This window comes from Anolis sagrei, chromosome 7 (assembly GCF_037176765.1).
Source record: "Anolis sagrei isolate rAnoSag1 chromosome 7, rAnoSag1.mat, whole genome shotgun sequence".
Classification (NCBI taxonomy): Eukaryota; Metazoa; Chordata; class Lepidosauria; order Squamata; family Dactyloidae; genus Anolis; species Anolis sagrei.
Window position 1 is genome coordinate 18,760,531 of NC_090027.1, and position 13,536 is coordinate 18,774,066.

At 41.2% G+C, this 13,536-nt stretch overlaps 1 protein-coding gene across 1 annotated transcript in view; it reads right to left on the bottom strand.

The window, feature by feature from the left end:
- The window catches only part of CDON (cell adhesion associated, oncogene regulated), a 128,797-nt gene that overhangs the window by 57,861 nt on the left and 57,400 nt on the right, over nt 1-13,536 (bottom strand). The gene's annotated exons all lie outside the window — the stretch shown is intronic.

Sequence of the window (13,536 nt, forward strand, 5' to 3'; positions counted from 1 at the left end):
AAGGGTTGAAGCCTTTGTACAGGAGAAGTCTGTAATGTCCTGTACATTGACTTTCCTTGCTGAGACTGACTGAAAATGGCTCCCTTCCCAATGTCCTGAACAGGGGGCGGAACCAAACTTAACGATGATGGACAGGGGACCTGCCCTATAACTGCAAACTTTAACAGGAAGCCACCCTTCTGCAGAATCCCAAGTCTTCAGCTGCAAGCAAACACTTAATACAAGGCAAATAAAGTGGGAGCTTCTGGTACAGCTGTACCAGCACAATGAGGCAACAGCACTCTGGCAGAAAATGCTAAAGACTTTGTAGAATTACAACTCCCATGAAACATTTCACTGTTTCAGTCAAATAATAGACATAGGGATCCATGTGTCTTGAGTTGCTTTGCAAATATGTAGCTCCAGATAGCTATTCCTTCCATGTTGAGAGAAATGAACCATAGGGACCCATTCATCTATATAAATAAAAATGTAATGTTCGTTTGTGGGATTAACATAACTAAAAAACCACTGGACGAATTGACACCAGATTTAGACAAAATTTCCTAGGTACAGAATATAATATTCATTAAAATCTGATTACTCCTTCCTTATTCTGTACCTAGGCCAATGAGTGACCATCACTAATAAAAAGATTTAAAAACACAGCAGAAGAGACTTTTTAAAAGCCAAAAACCAAAAAAAAATACATTACAATGCATGCGCAAAACCACACCTATCTATGCAAACACACATACAGAAATATATACACATACATATACACCTATATATACAGACAAAACTTATACACAGACTGGGCCACAGCAATGTGTGGCTTGGGACGGCTAGTCTATATAAATAAAAATGTAATGTTTGTTTGTGGGATTAATATAACTCAAAAACCACTGGACAAATTGCCACCAAATTTGGCCACAAGACACCTACCAACTCAAGGAGTGACCATCACTCAAAAAATTGAGTTTGTCATTTGGGAGTTGTAGTTGCTGGGATTTATAGTTCATCAAAAAACATTCTGAACTCCACCAATGATGAAATTGAACCAAACGTGGCACACAGGACTCCCATCACCAACGGAAAATACTAGAAGTGTTTGGTGGGCATTGATGTTGAGTTTGTGAGTTGTAGTTCACCTATATCCAGAGAACACTGGACTCAAACAATGATGGATCTGGACCAAACTTGGCACGAATATTCCATATGCCCAAATATGAACACAGATGGACTTTGGGGAAAATAGACCTTGACATTTGGGAGTTGTAGTTGCTGGGATTTAAAGTTCACTTACAATCAAAGAGCATTCTGCATGTGACATCTGTAGACAGTCCATGTCTCGCAGGCAGATAGCAGGGTTGGGAGGACAATAGCTTTATAAGCAAGCACCTTGGTCTCCCTAAGGACGTCGCGGTCCTCAAACACTCTGTGCTTCATTCAGAAAAAACCACACTTGCAGAGCTCAGGCGGTGTTGTATTTCAGTGTCAGTGTTGACTTTGGTGGAGAGATGGCTGCCAAGGTAGCGGAAATGATCAACATTTTCTACTCTTATGCCATTAAGCTGTATTTCTGGCATTGGAGAGGGATTGGCTGGTGACTGCTGGAAGAGCACTTTGGTTTCTCGATGTTCAATAACAGGCTGAGCTTCTCATATGCTTCTGCGAGGGTGTTTAGAGTGGCTTGTAGGTCTTCTTCTGAATGCGCACAGACAACATTGTCATCAGCATACTGGAGTTCTATAACAGATGTTGTTATAACCTTGGTTTTGGCTTTCAGTCTGCTGAGGTTAAATAGTTTGCCATCTGTCCTATAGATGATTTCTATTCCGGTGGGAAGCTTCCCATCAACAAGATGAAGTATCACAGCGATAAAGATGGAGAATAACACATCCCTGTTTGACACCTGATTCCATCTTAAATGGGTCACTTTGGGAGCCTTTGCTGTCCAAGACTGTTGCCATCATGTCATCACATGATATGCACATATTGTATGCACAATAACTCAGTTAATTGAGAGCAGCTAACCAACTAGCTGCAGAACTCAGTGCAAAATGCTGCATGCTCTATCTATCCAATTCACTGTTCTCAAAAGCACTGTTTAGGGGACCATATTTCTCAAAACAGCTCAATGTTGCCTCACTACCTCCCATCAATCAATGTTTTCATTGCAACATTACATCAGCTTTCCAGTGACTCTGTGGCATGACTAAGAGGAAACCATTTTTTAAAAAACGTAATAAACTGGGTGGAAACTACTCTTAAGAATGGTGAAAGTTTTCCTTGCTCATCAGGCAGTGAAATGTTCCATGAGTTAATGTTTTATCGACATGGCCGTAGCAGAGCTGAAAATCAAATATTCTACTACAAACCGAAAGAAGAGATAAACCAACAAGCAATTGCAAGGTAGTTGAACTAAAAAGAAAAGGTAACGTTACCATGTTTCTCCAAAATGCTGCCTATTACATGTGACGTCTTAATTGCTTTGCACAGATATCACAATCTAACAAAAAAAAACAACAACAACAACTTAATGTCTTCATTTCATTGCCTGCTTTTGGGGTTATTTGAGGCACTGGTTCAGAAAATTGCATTGGATAGAACAATCAGTTTTAGGTCCCTTCTACACTGCCATATAATCCAGATTACACTGTTCAACGGAGAAAAAGTTGCGGGCCTGAAAATAGTTGTTTTTTTATGATTTTGGGGTGCTGAAAATGAAAATGACATTTAAAAATGTATATTGGCTCTAGTTTTTATGATATAAGCAATCACGTGATCACGTATGGTTGAAAAAATGCATGTTGTGACTTACACTATGGAAGATTCTAGAATATTCTAGAAAGTTTAATGACGCAGTATTAGTGCCATGTGCAAAAGCCAGAAAGCCCTATATAAGGCCGGACTTTTGAATGATGAGGGTCAGTCAGTTGAAGACTGAAACAGTATCGTTAAACATCGTTTTACATTGTTCTTTTCACTGTAGTTATGCCTCACACGTGTGTAAATAAAGCACTATGGAAAAAAGATATCAAGGCAAATGGACTCCGTCAATGCTGTCAGACTACTGCTGGAGCATTGTAAGAGACAATCCTTTCCTTGAATACAAAAGAAAAGTCAAGAGAAGCAAACAGGATATAAACTAAAGTCACGATTAAAGCGACATTTAAACTTTCAGACTTTTCAACTGCATCAGGCCTACTAATATAGTTTCTTGCTGCACAAACATAAACAATAGACTAATTAAATAAATATTTCTCATGTATAAACTATTGGCAATATAATTTGACTAAAATTTAATAAATATTCACGGTTTATATACATGCAGTAAGGTTAATAGGCGCATTATCATAATATTAACGAATTACCTATTGTGGAGAAAATTGAAATACCTGTTGCATAAAAACCAGAACCAATTAACACATTTAATTATTATATTTGAATTCAGCATGTTAAATTTATTAAGAAACAGCACATTTCATTTTCAAAACTGAGAAAAACTGAAAATTTGTAGAACAGTGTTATCAAAGCAGAAATTCCACATTATCTGCTTTGAATTGGGTTATATGAATCCACACAGCCATATAATCCAGTTCAAAGCAGATAATCTGGATTTTATATGGAAGTGCAGAAGGGACCCTAATTTCTTATACGCAAGTTATCCGGAAAGTAAGGTTACAAGACACGTAGCTCTTGTGGGGAATTTTCACAGGGAAATTGATATCACTGCAGTGTAGTGAGAAGCCAGTAGAAATGAACGAGCAGTGCTAGTTGTCAGTAGCTCATCAACTGGCATTGTGGTAAAGATTAGAGATGAGCGTCCTCACTCTGTTTCCCTCCAAGTACGAAGTTCACACTGTAATATGCTACCTACATGCTCACGGCATGAATATATTGTGAGACCATGAAGAAACTTCACAGAGCCATCCAAAACAAAGTTGTGGGATGCTGATGGCAGGAGTCTGTCTCCTTCATGACAATTTGCGTCCGCACACCGCTCATGCAATGCAAGAGTTGTTGACTTCATTTGGTTGGGATGTTATAAGACACCCACCTCATAGCCCCGATCTCCCACCCATTGACTATTGTCTGTTCACTAAATTGAAGGAACACCTGGGTGGAAAGAACTTTTCTGACATCAAATTGAAAATTAAAGTAATGAACTGGCTGAAAAATGCGGAGGAAAATTTCTATGACACAGGCATCAAAAACCCGTTCCATGGATGACAACATGTATTGAACTGAATGGTGATTGTGTGGAAAAATAATGTAATACCTACTTACTTACTTACTTACTTACTTAGACTGTGGAGCCCTATTCTTGATCTGCATGTTTTCCCGCAGTGATGGAATCAATTTCCAGGTGGAAGGCTGTCCCAGTGAGGGCTGGCTTGGCATGCCTTCCTCTTGGCACATTTCTCTCTTTGGCCCACCATTCGTGCCTCTTCAAATTCTACAGCACTGCTGGTCAGAGCTGACCTCCAGCTTGGGCGCTCAAGGGCCAGTGCCTCCCAGTTCTCAGTGTCTATGCCAGAGTTTTTAAAGTTGGCTTTAAGCCCATCTTTAAATTTCTTTTCCTGTCCACCAACATTCTGTTTTCTGTTCTTAAGTTCACAGTAGAGCAACTGCTTTGGGAGACGGTGGTCGGGCATCTGGACAATGTGGTCGGTCCAGCAGAGTTGATGGCGGAGGACCATCGCTTCAACACTGGTGGTCTTTGCTTCTTCCAGCACGCTGACGTTTGTCTGCTTGTCTTCCCAAGAGATTTGCAGGATTTTTTAGAGGCAACGTTGATGGAATCATTCTAGGAGTTGCATGTGACGTCCGTAGATAGTCCACGTCTCACAGGCGTATAGCAAAGTTGGGAGGACAACATCTTTATAAGCAAGCACCTTGGTATCCCTACGGATGTCCCGGTCTTCAAACACTCTCTGCTTCATTCAGAAAAATGCTGCACTCGCAGAGCTCAGGCGGTGTTGTATTTCAGTGTTAATGTTGACTTTTGTAGAGAGGTGGCTGCCAAGGTAGCGGAAATGATCGACATCTTCTAATGTTACACCATTAAGCTGTATCTCTGGCATTGGAAAGGGATTGGCTGGTGACTGCTGGAAGAGCACTTTGGTTTTCTCGATGTTCAATGACAAGCTAAGCTTCTCGTATGCTTCTGCGAAGATGTCTAGAGAATTATACTCTAAATGTAATACTTATGCTGCAATCCATACAAGTTTTATTCAAATATATTCATTCTTTGTATTTTTAAAAAATATAACCTTACTTTCCAGATAACCCTCTGTGTGTAAAGCAAGTAACATGTTTGTGAACGTAAAACATTGAAAGTCTATTCAGAAAAGTAAACCAAGTAAATGATACTGACTGTAAGCCTCAAGATTGCAACAAAACACAAATGTAACCACAAGCGTTGGAGCCAGAAGTGATAAATAAACTGTGTTACTTGGTTATACACAAGAGTGTCTCATTGCCTGTGATATAAAGTACAAAGATTAAACAGCACACAGAAAGTCCCAGCTAATATAAAAGAAGAAACTGAAACAGTACAAGGCAGTAAAGAGGTTTATTTTTTTAAAATAAGGAAATAGTCTCCCTCCCTCGTCACACCCTCGTATATGGTTATCATGATATTCTCTGGACGAGTAGATGACAACTGACAAATGGCATATGTTCTGTATGGGGAAAATTGGGGCCATTTTGGAATTGGCAGATCATTTTTTCCCTTTATGTAATGTTGATGATGTTGTTTGTTGTTTATGTTCTGGTTTTATTTTGCTGTAATATGTTGTCCAGGCTTGGCCCCATGTAAGCCTCTCCGACTCCCCATTGGGGAGATGATGGCGGGGTATAAATAATAACAATAATGATAATAATAATTATTATTTTATTGTCGAAGGCTTTCATGGCCGGAATCACTGGGTTGTTGTAGGTTTTTTCGGGCTATATGGCCATGGTCTAGAGGCATTCTCTCCTGACGTTTCGCCTGCATCTATGGCAAGCATCCTCAGAGGTAGTGAGGATGCTTGCCATAGATGCAGGCGAAACGTCAGGAGAGAATGCCTCTAGACCATGGCCATATAGCCCGAAAAAACCTACAACAACCCATTATTATTATTATTATTATTATTATTATTTATTAAATATACCATGAAACAGGTCTAACATCTGAGGCAGAAAAAGTTGTAATTATTTACCCCTTTCTTTGCCTGTAAAGAGAAAGTGATGGCTAGAGACCAATCTAATCCGGTCACTTGCCCGGATGCACTCATATCCCAATTCACTCTCTCCTTGTTGTTTCTTAAGGAAAGGGTAGTCCTGTTAACAAAAGCAGGCAGAGATCCTAAAGGCAGGCCATAAAACAGTTTTCTATGGTCTTGGATTAAACATTCTTTCTCCTACTACCTGTCTGCTAGAGGATGGATATCCAGCAAACAGCTTTTCATTGCATTCACAGATACTTCTACCTGTGTTCCGGGGCGTGTATTTCCTATCCCCCATTTATTTCAATGGGATTTGTCCGGAGCTTAACTCCAGAGCTAATTAGCCCCCTAGCATGACGGCCTTTCCCACTACAGTACCTTCACAAAGGCCTCACCTCACAATTAAAATCAGGAGCCTCGGGACAGCAGCCTTCAATGCACCCTTCTGCATTCTTGAAGAATTAGCAGGAAGGGCAGCGGTGATGAAGGAAACACCCACATTCTGTCTAATCCTAAGAAACAAACACAAAACCAAACACAGACCCAGACTCCCAACCCCAAAGAGGACAGAACTCTATTCAAGGAAAGTAAATGACTTAACTCTGCCTGACCTGTCACTAGAAAACAGGAGGTTGAACCAATAGCCCTTCAGTCTATGATCATTTTGGCACAAAAGAAGCATTGCTTTTGGGGGGATTATTTAGCTGGAAATGACTTGCTTTTGACACCACCGTTTCTCTCTTTCAGTAAATCCAAAAGATTCGAGGTCAATCTGAAAATTGCTAGTGCCTTGGATGTAGCATGAAGTTAATGGGATTTGCAAGTTTGTGGAGGGCTTTAAAGATTGTTGCTTAAACAGTTAAACAGAGCTTGAGCTTTCTTTAATAATAATAATCTATATAAATAAAAATGTAATGTTCGTTTGTGGGATTAACATAACTCAAAAACCACTGGACCAATTGACACCAATTTTGGATACAATTCACCAGGCCCGTAGCCAGGATTTCGTTTCGGGGGGGGGGGGGGGGCTGAATTTTTTTTCAGGGGGGGGGTTCGGGGGGGGGCTGAGTTTCGGGGGGGGGGGCTGAGTCTGAGTGAAAGAGAGTGTAGCCTAGCAAACCTTTTGTATCATTACCCCAATACCCCCATACATATGGGATATATTGAGTATGGTGATCAGATCATGATATGAATAAACATAACAGTTTAAATAATGCACCAATAAGGCCTTTTCGCGAACCACCATGAAATTCACCTAACAACCCAATGCATGTCCTTCACTTGAAAAAAATGATTTTGTCATTTGGGAGTTGTAGTTGCTGGGATTTATAATACACCTACAATCAAAGAGCATTCTGAACTCTACCAGTGATGGAATTAAACCAATCTTGGGACACAGAACTCCCATGACCAACAAAAAACACTAGAAGGGTTTGGTGAGCATTAACCTTGAGTTTGGGAGTTGTAGTTCGCCTCCCTCCAGAGAGCACTTTGGACTCAAACAATGATGGATCTGGACCAAACTTGGCATGAATATTCCATATGCCCAAATATGAACACAGATGGAGTTTGTGGGAAATAGACCTTGACCTTTGGGAGTTGTAGTTACTGGGCTTTATATTTGATCTACAATCAAAGAGCATTCTGAACCCCACCAATGACAAAATTGGGCCAAACTTCCCACACAGAACCCCCATGACCAACAGAAAATACTTAAGGCCATCCAGTCCAACTCCCGTCACCATGGCAAGAAAACGTAATCAAGAGGCCATAAAGAAGACTCCAGCAGAGCATTCCAGCGGGGAAGCATGCGGGGAATGCGGAAGTACTTCATCAGCATCGCAGATGGACGATGAAAGTGACAGCTCCCCTGGCGGCCAGAAAAACTTAAATAGCCTCTGTGTGTGTCTGTATGTTTGTATGTCAAAAATTGGCATTGAATGTTTGCCATATATGTGTACACTGTAATCCTCCCTGAGTCCCCTGTGGGGAGAGAAGGGCAGAATATAAAAGCTGTAAAGAAATAAATAAATAATCAAAGCTCTCCTGACAAAGAGCCATCCAGCCATAGATATAGACAGATATATATGATTCACACACACAGACAGATATAATATCATAGATTTGAAAGGGACCCTAAGAAGGACAATTATATGTCTAGGCAAACCAGACAATCTCCACATCAACACTGACATAGAAACAACAAGAAATACTGTTTACCGATAAGCATAAAGGAATTACATATATTGGAAACCATTATTTTATTTTCCAGATCACCAGACTGGGCCACAGCAACGTGTGGCAAGGGGCAGCTAATAATAATAATAATAATAATAATAATAATAATAATAATAATAATAATCTTTATTTATACCCCACCACCATCTCCCCAATGGGGACTCAGGACGGCTTACATGAGGCCAAGCCCGAACAACAAATTACAATAAAATGAGATACAAGTTACAATAAAATAAACAACATCACAGTAAAACACAGAACATATGATTACAATAAACAAAATACAAAAAAAAGCAGTAAATCAAGCATAATGACAGTGAGCGGGCCGCATGTACATAAAATGGTTTAAAATCTCAGGGTGAGATAAAGGAGCAGAATTATTTGTGGGTGAGAAGAAACTATATTTGGCAGACTGTATGACCAGCCTTGTATATTGCCAAAACATCACATACACACGCTATGTTGTAATGTATACTGATAGCATGAAGTAGATAGTATTATTGAAACTCTGTTCATACTTTGATTTCTTATCTACAGATTAGGTGGACGAACTAGAATAGCAAAAATTAGCCTATTAAGTATGGCCCAAGTCTGACTCCACATTCAAATTTGCTTTTTTGTCTTTTCACCTTTATCTCCATCTCTTTCTCCTTTGGAATATGAGTCTATGAAGCATTATAATCAGGAGCTGTCCAGTAAAAATTCCTTTCTTCTCACGTAAAAGACCCTTCTCCTGACATATAGACATATCCTGAGGATAAAAGTATATTTGCAAAGGCTACATTTTACATAACATTTCTACCATCAAGGTGCCAATGAAAGAACAGAGGGTTCCAATATTGACATATTTGTGAAATACCTTTGTATTAATAGACGTCGCATGTGTTACTTTGGTGAGTTCATATAAGACACAAAAAGACTGCAATGTAAGTATGTAAACAAGCAAAGATATGGAGCCAAGGACTTTCTGCCACTAAAGACCTATATGAATACCAACTTCTTAAAGTGAAATTGTAGCTCCACAAATCAGCACAGAATTTGTTGGGCTCCCCAGTTTTGGAGCCATTTTCCCCACACAAAATAATGCAAATACATTTTGCTGTCAAAGGCTTTCATTGCCAGAATCACTAGGTTGCTGTGAGTTTTCCAGGTTGTATGGCCATGTTCCAGAAGCATTCCCTCCTGATGTTTAACCCACATTTATGGCAGGCAGCCTCAGAGGCTGTGAGGTCTGTTGGGACTGTGGTGCAGCTGGCTGAGAGTCAGCTACATTAAGATCACTACTGACCAAAAGGTTATGATCTCGAAGCCAGTCCGGGTGTCGCAACTCAGGATAGATTCACCTTGCCCAAGACACCACCACACACCAAGGCTGTAGGTTTTTGTAGTTTATTGAGAAAAAGCAAAATCAAAACAGGAAAATAAAGAGGTAAAGTTTAATGAGCAAAACAGAGTCTTAAATGTAAAAGAAAGATATCCAGGTTCCAAAGGCAAATAACATGAAGCATACTCTTTAAGCATTGGATAAACAAGCGTCCACAGCAGCAAGACAAGATCTCCAAAAAGTCAGGATCAAAATCAAAGTCCCAAAGAGCCAGAAGCCTTCTGTAAAGGCCAAGGTAATTCCACAGAAGTTACCAGTGAAGAAGCAACATTGGACTGACAGAGAATGCCCTTCAGCCAAATCATTAAATAAGTTTCCCCAACATAAGAGCATTACGTTGACCTCTAGCTTCACGCTTGTTGGCAAGGCGTGTGCTTCTTCGAACTCTTAATTGCAACCGGTCTTCTCTAATCAAATCTCCACTACTATCTTCAAGGCTGGTTAGCTCATTATCTTCTAACTGCTCAAAAATCTGTAACCCATCCTCCTCCTCCTCCTGAGCAGGTTCACAAAGCTCAGGCTCAGGCTCAGACTGAGCCACAACACTGGGTCACAGTGAGATTCCAACCAATTTGTGTAGCTTGCTGTCAACCTTTACAGCCCAAAAAACAGTTGCATCTGTCAAGTAGGAAATTTAGGTACTGCTTATGTGGGGAGGCTAATTTACGCTGCCATAAAAATCTCCAGCAAGCATGCAAAGAATGAGGAAGTACTTCATCAGTGTCACAAATGGACAGTGAAGCAACAGCTCCCCTGGTGGTCAGAATACCCTCATCAAAAATCTGGAATGTTAAATAGCCTCTGTCTGTCTGTCTATATATGTGTGTCTATGGCATTGAATGTTTGCCATGTATATATGTACATGGTAATCCGCCCTAAGTCCCCTGCGGGGTGAGAAGGGCAGAATATAAATACTGCAAATAAATAAATAAATCTATGGAATAATGTCCAGGGTGGGAGAAAGAACTCTTGTCTGCTTGAGGCAAGTGTGACTGTTTTGGTACAGCCGCACCAGGAGTTCCAGCTTATCTTGCTATTTGTTCATTGCTGCATGTATTTTGAAGTTCTATGCCTTTGCAGTTAGATGGCTCTCCTTACTTTGCAGTTATTGGGTCAATTGCTTGTCAATTATCCTTAGGTTCCCTAGTCCCGGCCCCTTTTTGGGCTTTGGTAGGGAAGTGAGCCATTTTGTGTTTAGTTTCAGCCAGGTTAGCAAAGGTTACACATCCTATATTTAAAGCCAACCAAATACAGGCCCCAGCGGCAACAGAACAGTGACTGTTGCAAATTGCCACCTTTATTAGCATTTAATGGCCTTGCAGATGTGGGCAAAACCTCAGGACAGAATGCTTCTGGAACATGGCCATACAGCCCAAAAAACTCACAGCAACCCAAATACATTTGATCATTTGATTCCCAGAACAATGAGCAGGCATTCTCTATGCAATTGCTTCTAAGTCAAGAGCTTTCAGGATGGGTTTATTTCATGGATAGATGGGTTTCAGAACCTCAAAAGCAGAAATAGAGCATTGTGATCATACAGATGTTTTCTATTTAATTTATTTAAAGCATTTATATTCCGCCCTTCTCACTCCGAAGTGGACTCAGGGTGGAGCACAATATATAAACGAGACATGAATAGACTATACACATAAAGGTGAAGGTAAAGGTAGTCCCTTGACATTAAGTCCAGTCATGTCTGACTCTGGGGTTTGAGCTGCTGAGCTTGTTGATCAAAAGGTCACAGGTTTGATTCCGGGGAGCGGCGTGAGCTTCCACTGTCAGCCCTAGCTTCTGCCAACCTAGCAGTTCGAAAACATGCAAATGTGAGTAGATCAATAGGTACCGCTCCGGCGGGAAGGTAACGGCGCTCCATGCAGTCATGCTGGCCACATGACCTTGGAAGTGTCTACGGACAATGCTGGCTCTTCGGCTTAGAAATGGAGATGAGCGCCACACCCCAGAGTCAGACTATACACATACATATACTACGTGGGGCTGCCCTTGAAGACGGCCCGGAAGCTTCAGCTAGTCCAGCGCGCGGCAGCCATGTTGTTAACTGGAGCGGGACGCAGGGAGCATACAACGCCCTTGTTGTCCCAGCTCCACTGGCTGCCGATTTGCTACCGGGCCCAATTTAAGGTGCTGGTGTTATCCTACAAAGCCCTAAACGGTTCCGGCCCAAAATACCTTGCAGACCGCATCTCGGCCTACGAGCCCACGAGGACCTTGAGATCATCTGGGGAGGCCCTTCTCTCGGTCCCGCCTGCCTCACAGGCACGCCTGGCAGGGACAAGAGAGCGGGCCTTCTCGGTGGTGGCCCCCCGGCTATGGAACTCCCTCCCTGCTGAAATCAGACAGGCGCCCTCCCTTATGGCCTTCCGTAAGGGCCTGAAAACATGGCTCTTCGAGAAGGCCTTCAATTGAGTGCTATGTTATCGGAATGACGACCGGAATGGACTACGACTATGAGATTGATTATGACCCCAAAATAAGACGAAGCGGATTTTTAGCTTAATTAGATGTTTGTATTAGTAAGATGTTGTGTTGTGGTCTTGACTCTTTGTAAATTGTTGTTTTTTCTATGTTTTGTACACCGCCACGAGTCGCCCTAGGGCTGAGAGCGGCGGTTAACAAGTGCAAATAATAAATAATAATAAATAAATAAATAATACATAAACATTAAAATCATTGCAGTCTTGCAAGTCACATCATCCCTCACTTTTTGACTCCATTGGCTGGGGCAGATGGGAGTTTCCCCAGCCCAGCTCTCAAGGAACTCAGAATAGCCTAACATCTTTTGCACCTGCAGGCAGCAGAGACAGAAACGTTGATGTTGTTAGGAGCTGGAATAGAGACATGCTGTTTTCAATGACAGCTAATGGATTTGTCCCTTTCCTTGACTCACAAAGCAGTTGCTTTTGGCCATGCCTTCAAGTGTCAGTTGAATAGATTCCTTGTAACTTAGCCAGACCCTTAATGCGGAGACTCTTGCTGTAATTTTTAAAAGGTCCATTATTCAACAATTCCTAGTCCCAGGGAAAACTGCTGGAGCAGAGACAGAAACCAAAGTCACCAATGGCAGGACACTGACAGTTTAAAGAGATGTGCCATTTTGAGATACACACACACACACACACGCCATCCCCTGCCACGCGTTGCTGTGGCCCAGTCTGTATATATGTATTTTGTGTGTGTGTGTGTTTATTTTTGTGTATCTGTGTATATATGTTTGCATATATGTGTGTGTGTGATCCCAATAGGATCTGAAGCCGCCAGATCCTCTGAAGATGCCAGCCACAGATGCAGGCAAAACGCCAGGAGAAAATGCTGCTAGAATATGGCCATTCAGCCAGGAAACCACACAGCACCACCATATCCTATTCAGTTCTTCAGTTGGACTACTTTTGACTTAAGACTGTCCCGCCACCACCATACACACTGAATGTATCAGGTTGTGAAGAGTACTAAATCTTTCTTGCAAGATACAATCTAAAACGGTTTTTGTCCCCCATTCAAAACCCCATTACTCAGACAATGACTCAGTCACACCACTTATGAAGATGTATTATTATTTCAAACTGGAATTTATAGGAGAATAAATTAAAAACTAACACGCCATACATTTCTAATGAAACAAGATGTTTGATTAATGATCTGCTGTCCAAAGGAATCCCTTTGGAATTAGCGGCTCTCAAAGTTTGGCCATGCTGCCAA